Source organism: Buceros rhinoceros, unplaced genomic scaffold, assembly GCF_000710305.1.
Source record: "Buceros rhinoceros silvestris isolate BGI_N320 unplaced genomic scaffold, ASM71030v1 scaffold616, whole genome shotgun sequence".
Lineage (NCBI taxonomy): Eukaryota > Metazoa > Chordata > Aves > Bucerotiformes > Bucerotidae > Buceros > Buceros rhinoceros.
In genome coordinates this window covers 43,543-49,756 of record NW_010419114.1, presented here as the reverse complement: position 1 = coordinate 49,756, position 6,214 = coordinate 43,543, and positions in this window count along the sequence as shown.

Here is a 6,214-nt window from a genome sequence, read left to right as displayed (position 1 = left end):
TCCTGTCTCGTCTGAACTCTCCGCTGGGGCAGAGGGGTGAGCGTTGGCGCCGCACGCTGTTAATCTATGCAAAATTCCTAGAAGTGTTTTGAACTGTTTGTTTCGACTAAAAAAAATCTGTTGAACCCACAGATCTGAAGTGCTGCCAGACAGATTCTGAGAAATTCCCATCTGAGGAGAGTCTATCAAGTGACCTCTTCAAGTATTATTTTGAGGTTTCATTTCTCTTCACAGCGTTCTTGTCAGGGCCATCCATTTGGCAGCGCGTGAAATCAGATTTACAAAGTCATTCTGCTATTTGGAAATCTCCCCCAGCCAGGACTGTCTCACCGAAAGCCCAGCACACGTCACTGTCGGAACGCTCTGCTGAGCTTGTTGTCTTTGTACAGTGCATGAGACCTCGCTTCAACAGACAAGTCAGTGAGGAGGGTTAGCAGGACACACGCTGTAAACATGACAACAGCGGCACCTGTGCATTTGTAACGTCAGGCGTTCAGTGACACAAAGCCCAGGGTGGGCTGTGGCTGCAGACAGCTTGTGCTGCAGGTTTGGACCCCTCGGCCGCGCGGCTGCCATCGCTACCCGCCCTGGGGAGGGACAGAGGTCCACACGGCGTGAGCGTTAGCCTCAGTCTTGCTGGCTGTGCTGTTTGGTAGCTGTTTAAACAAAGCTGTGTCTGCTAGAGCTCTGTCTGGTTCTGGATATTACAGCTCGAGTTCTTCTGTTCTCAGTCTGGATTCGTTTTGTACACCAGCAGAAATTGCTAATCCAAGCTGTCATGATGCTGTGTCCTGGCTTTGTGACCAAGAGTCTGTCCGCAGCCGTGCCACCTGCTAGTCCTGCACACATTACATCTATGGCAAATATTTTCTAAAGTGCACCTTTTTTTCCTGAAATACAAAATGTTGATGTGCTTTATTTTCTGTGACCCGTTGCACAATGGGGAAAAAAAAATGAATGTTTAAAGTGTGTCAGCATCTCCTTTGTAGTATCTTCTGTGACAAAGGGAAGGAAGAGGGTGTGAAATCCTTTTGTGTAGCAATGGGAAACACTTTGTCAATGTAACATGGTGTTATTGATGCTGTGTTTACTGACCAGACTGTAATGAAATGGTTGCTTCCCAATATAGCCTTTGTACTGTATGGTATTTTATTTTATTTTGTCATTTATTGATCCTAAGAAATAAATATCCAAGTTTATGGCTTGGGCTGAAATGGCAGCTGTGTCTTTATCATACAGCTCTGTCTTTATCATACAGCCTGTCTAGTCGTGCTCGAAACCGGTGAAATCCCATCAACCTTAAACTGGCCTTCGCAGCTCTGCAGCGGGGCCCCGGGTGCTCCTCTCCTAGCACAGGGCTGACCCCTTGAAAAGGCAAAACTCCCCAAACTGCAGCTCCTCGCTCCTCCATGTCCCACAACTGGGCATCACATCACACCCCACCAATACGAAGGCAAACAAAAGGCTGCGGCGAGTCAATGAATTTCTTTTTTCTTTCAGAAAGGCACGAGCACTGCCCCTCGAGCCACGAGAATGCTTTCAGCTTGGCCTGTATTTCTCATGCCAATTATAAAAGTAATTTCCATAGTTCACATAGTTCAGGCGCCTTTTGAAACAAACGTTACGTTTTCGTAAATGGCTTCATGAAACTTAATAAACATCCATCCAGAAATTAATTTATTTAAAATGTCTTTAAGCCCTCCTCTGCCTTATTGCCTTTGTCTGAACTGTAGATCAGGTTGCAGTATATTCATGACCGTATTTAAAGCAATAAGGCGGCGCATCCTGGTTATTATCACAGGTCTCCTGTGGGCTGGGCAGTGCGAGGCAGAGGGGGAGGAGATTTGGGGCACTCTCGAAGCACACGAGCACAGACACGGCCCTGAGTGCTGCAGGGAAGCTGAACCCAAGTGCTGGAGGTGTTCCCCAGGACAAAAACCCACAGCAGCCATCCCAGCCCAGGGCTCGCTCAGCCAAATGCCACCAGGAGAGGATGGTGATGGGTCTACTGAGCTCACCAGGGACTGTAGCTACTAAAGACAGAGAAATCATCATCGTTTCATTCTTGAAAACAGACTTGCTGAAAGCAAAGTAAGCGGGAAGAGTCAAAAACACTTAAATGAAACTTAAATGTCTCCAAGATGGCCAGAATCTCATGACAGCTGTGAGTTCCACAGCCACCCACCTACCCATGCATACCCTCACTACAAATTTTTGGTCTTTCAAAAAAAATTCCTCCTCTTTCTTGAAAGTACTGGCTGGCTGGGCTGGGAAGTATCGCCTGTGACATGGTATTTAATTGCACTTGGCTGCTTCCCCTCTACGAAATCCTGAAAAAAATGGGAAGCAAAATCCTTCACCCTTTCAACGCAAAAATGTAAACCCATCTTGTAAAGCAGGACTGGTGCACTCTGCTTTCACGCTGCTGCTGCTGCGCTGTGCACCGCTGGGACGTCGCAGCTCTGTCGTATACTGAAGTTACAAAAAGGAATGATTACGAACACGCAGCCGGGAAGATCTGCTTCAAGACCTGGCAAGGCACATCGAGAATAAAGAGTTCCTCTCCTGTGAGTAACGTTAGTGTCAGGGACAGACCATTTCATCCCCCCTCACCTTGATGAAACGCATGAAGATGAAAGGACAAACACACTGTTTTTTGCCATGGCATTATCTTCAGTTGCATTAAGGGCTGAAACAGTTAACCTGGGGGTTCTTTGTTCTTTTCTTCTGCTTCTCCTTTCTCCCGTCTTCGGAAGCTGCTCAGTAGGAAGGGTTTGTCCAACACCACCGCAATGCAGCTTTCAGCCTCAGGCACCACGAAAACACATCATAATTAATCAGGATGGCTGATGGCTCTGTATCTCACCACCACTCCTTAACTATGTGATCTCCAGGGAAAACATCCGCGTACCATATTTTCTTATGAATGTCTCAGTGCTGAGCAGGTACCAACACAGGGTCACACAGGTCTGTGGTTCATCTCCCAGGGCCGGAGCGCTTAATAAACGGGGTGCGGGTTGCACAGCGTAAGACCTGCTCCTCCGAAATCCCGTTTGTTGGGGACCAGCCCCTCTGGGCTCAGCCAGAGAGCAAACGCTCTGTACCTGCACGCTCTACAGTCACTTGGGGACTCGCCAGCGCCCTGACGTTTTGTGAACATAAACGAGCTGCAAGAGCAGTTGTTATCGACCTGTAATAGTGTTAGCACGCTGCTAACAACCCTCGCTCTCCATCCCGCCGTCACTGCCAGGGTGCTCTTGTTTCCCACTATGGCTTTCACACACAGACAGTTTAAGGGATTCACTCAAGGACTGTAACGAAATCTTCTTGTAGACCAGGGATTCTAAAACCCCAGTGATTCCGGCACAGGCCACGCTGATTCATCCTTCCCTTCTCTCAGCAGCAGCAGGTAAGTCCGTGCACTATTTTAAGCCTCCATTACAAGACAGATAATAGCAAAACATGCCAACAGTCAATCATGTAAAAGCAACTTCTCGCTGGCTGTCATCAGCAGCAACAACCTTGGCACCCGGCAGCTTCCAAAGTGTTCTTGAAGGTGCTGTTATCCCCGGCGTCTGCTCCACACAGATTGCAGGACGAGGTGAAGCGTTGTGTTCTGAATTTTAAAAATACCTGAATACAGAAACGAACTCCATTAAATGGGAATGACCTCGGTGGCACCATGGAGAACTATAACGAAACCTGTGACACCTGACATTTTCAGTGTTCTGATTCTTTTGTCCACTTGAAAAGCAGCTGTGACTGTCAACAGCATTTTTAGTGCCGCTCCCACGCAGAGTGTGCATTCTTACAAAGTTCCACATTGCTGCAATAAATCATTTTTTGTCTTCCTTCAGACTGGCAATTAGATAAGATTCATTTCGCTTTGCCATCCTCCCAAGTATGAAATTAGATTTTTTCATGGCCATTCCAGAAGAAAGCTTTATGTAGCCAATTACCCCTCTCCTTGCTCTGGACTTGATCTGGATCGGGGCAAGCAAAAGGTACGGTCACCAGTGACCACAGCACGGCAGCCAGACTGGTTCGTTTTCTCGCCCAGAGAAGTGAGCATCCATCCCAGGAAGGGATGATCTGGTGAAACACGTAGACACAAGCCTATACACCTTTGAAGTGAAAGAACATACATATTTGTGGAGCATTTGTGAGCCTGGATGAAGGCCCACATGCTCCACAGGTATAAATCAGTTTGTATCTCCAAAGAAACCTGGTTTGTGGTTTTAAGTGACCCAGTCCAGCTTTGTTTGTTTCTCTTCTCTAAGGCTTTTTTTTAAAAAAAAATATCATTTAGCAGGGGAAAATGAAGAGTTCATTATGTTAGCAGCTCCACAGCCAATCTGAAATGCCAGAGGCGCTGATCAGATTAAACCAGAAATCACAGTTTGTAGCTTGTGTCTGGAAGGCACAAAGGCTCCGGTCCCGATTTTGATGGAATACAGGACGGTATCTCCTGCTTATTGTCTGTCTTACAACGGCAAGGAGGGAGAGCATTTATCGCAGCACGCCTCGGTGCTTTTCGGTGTCCTGTTTATCATTGGAGCTCACTGGCATTCACAAAACTCCCTTGCAGATTCCACTTTGTATCTTAATAAGTTTTCATGGGCTTTGGAGACAGAGAATGATACATGCTCCCATGCTGCTGCTCTGCCTCCACTTACACCCCATTAAACCCAGCTCCTCATCAGAGTGATGTCCTTGGCTTAGTAGAGCTAACTGGTAGAAATGCCTCTGCCCCTTGCCCTAGGGTGATGTGACCTCTGTGAGACTGGCCGTGGTGTTAGAATCTGATTCCTGGGAAGAAATGCTGTCTTCTGCTGGGACATTTTGCCAGAAAGCTTGAGGAAGAAAAGGTGTAAGTGTGAGTGGCAGCTTTATCCCTGTGGTGAACTGGAAAGCCAAGCTACCCGTAGTCGAGCACTACGTCAGGAGTTGTGGAGGCCTGTCTCTGCCACTCATCAGTCTGGAAGGCAAACACAAAATTAATGAAGCTCTGTGCAGGAGAGAGAGGCAGGAAAGGGTTCTGCAGGGAGAAGGTCGCGCTTTGTTAGGCCCCCCATTGAAATGCCAACCCAGAAGCTACTGACTTTTCAAAGCTCAGCTTTGAGGAAGATTGTGCCATATCAGCTTAAGATGTAGGATGAAAGGTACAAAGGACTCCAAACGTCTTCGGAAAGCGTGAGTGAAATAAGTGCATGCTGATAATTCTATTTGCTTTCTGTGTTTCTATATACATGGTGGCATCAAAAGGACTTGCAGACTTTTTCCAGAGAGAAGACAGTTGTGTTAGCAACATCAGCATGTAACAAAAAAACACTGGAAAATGGAAAAGGAAAAAAAAAAAGAAAACATTCTGCTCCCATCTGATTTTCGCCTCTTCGCAAATTAGTCAAAAGCTTTTCTCTTCAACAAAAATCTCACTTGTTTATGACAATTCATCCCCCTGTGCTATTCATTTTCCTTGCAGATTGCCTCCAGGGCCCAGGGTCTGCCAGATCTTTACGTCCATCTCTCCAGGAGGCACCACAGGGTTTGGAGATTGGTTGTCTTGATCAACATGAAAAGGCTGGTTTATGTAAGAAGGGGCTATGACTCACAGCAAGACTTTGATGAGGCCAATAGTCTTCCTTAGCGGTTGGCACCAGAGTACTGGAGAATTAGGAACTATTAGGACTGAAACGAAATACTAAATCAGATGATCGGATGGGAAAGATGTTTTGTTGAGGTGAGAACTGATAAAGCTGAGGATATTTCATATTTATCTGAAATTGAGCCTACTCCTTGAGGCACAAAATGGAGTTTCTCGAGAAGCTGTTTAACTGTGCACAGACCGAGAAACGCAGAATCGGACCATGACCAAAATGGACTAGAGGGCAAAGAGGGCTGGTCAGACAATGCCCCCGAGGCAGTGGGATGAAGGGCGGGCTTGTGTACAACCCCTTGAATCCGCTCAGTACAGCATCCCCTCACCGAGCGTCAGAGAGAATCAGATAAGCAAAGAGTTAAATTTGCTCACGTGTCCCAGCAAATGCCTGTTCCCAAAACTGCCGTTTCTTTTTGGCCAGAGTTCTGTATTTTTTAGCTGTTCTCAACTCTCTCTTAAAGCAATTATTCCAAAGTGCAGCTGAGGACATTTTCCCTTCTGCTCAGATGAAACTAATTTCTATTCGCTTTGGCAGGAGCTCCTTGGACCACCTAA